Genomic DNA, 1,149 nt, shown 5'->3' on the forward strand with positions numbered 1-1,149 from the left:
AGAAGAAAGTGTAGGGAAAACACTTGAAGAAATCGGCCAGGGTGAAAATTTTATGAGGAGGACCCCTTGGGCAATCAAAGCAACATCAAAAATACACTACTGAGACCTGATCAAACTAAAATCTTCTGTACAGCCAAGAACACTATAAGTAAAGCAAGCAGACAGCCCTCAAAATGGGATAAGATATTTGCAGGTTATATCTCTGACAAAGGTTTAATAACCAGAATCCACAGAGAATTCAAGCATATTAGCAAGAAAAGAACAAGTGATCCCATCTCAGAATGGGCAAGGGACTTGAAGAGAAAGTTCTTTGAAGAAGGCAGGCACATGGCCTACAGACATATGAAAAAATACTCATTATCATTAATCATCAGAGAAATGCAAATAATAACTACTTTGAGATATCACGTAGCTCCAGTAAGATTAGCCCACATCATAAAATCCCAAACCCAGAGATACTGGCATGGATGTGGAGAAAGGGAAATACTACACTGCTGGTGGGAATGTAAACTAATACGTCCCTTTGGAAAGATGTTTGGAGAACACTTAGAGAACTAAAAATAGACCTGCCATTTGATCCTGCAGTTCCTCTGCTAAGTATATATCCAGAAGACCAAAATCACATTACAACAAAAATATTTGTACCAAAATGTTTATTGCAGCCCAATTCATAATTGCTAAATCATGGAAGAAGCCCAAGTGCCCATTGATCCATGAATGGATCAATAAATTGTGGTATATGTATACCAAGAAATATTATGCAGCCTTAAAGAAAGATGGAGACTTTACCTCCTTCATGTTTGCCTAGATGGAGCTGGAACATATTCTTCTTAACAAAGTATCTCAGGATTGGAAGAGAAAGTATCCAATGTATTGAGCCCTACAATGAAACTAGTTGATAGCTTTCATACAAAAGCTATAGCCCAATTATAGCCCAAGAATATGGGGATGGGGGAGAGGGAGGGGAGGAGAGGGAGAGAATGGGTGGTGGGACCACACCTATGGTCCATCTTACCAGGGTACATATGAATCTTTCTAAATACAGAATATAAATGTCTTAACACAATAGCTAGAAAAATGCATGAAAGCTATATCAACCAGTTTGGTGAAAATATTTCAAATTGTATATAAAACCAGCACACTGTACCT

This window comes from Otolemur garnettii, unplaced genomic scaffold (genome assembly GCF_000181295.1).
Source record: "Otolemur garnettii isolate 467f Iridium unplaced genomic scaffold, OtoGar3 scaffold00002, whole genome shotgun sequence".
NCBI classification, from domain to species: domain Eukaryota; kingdom Metazoa; phylum Chordata; class Mammalia; order Primates; family Galagidae; genus Otolemur; species Otolemur garnettii.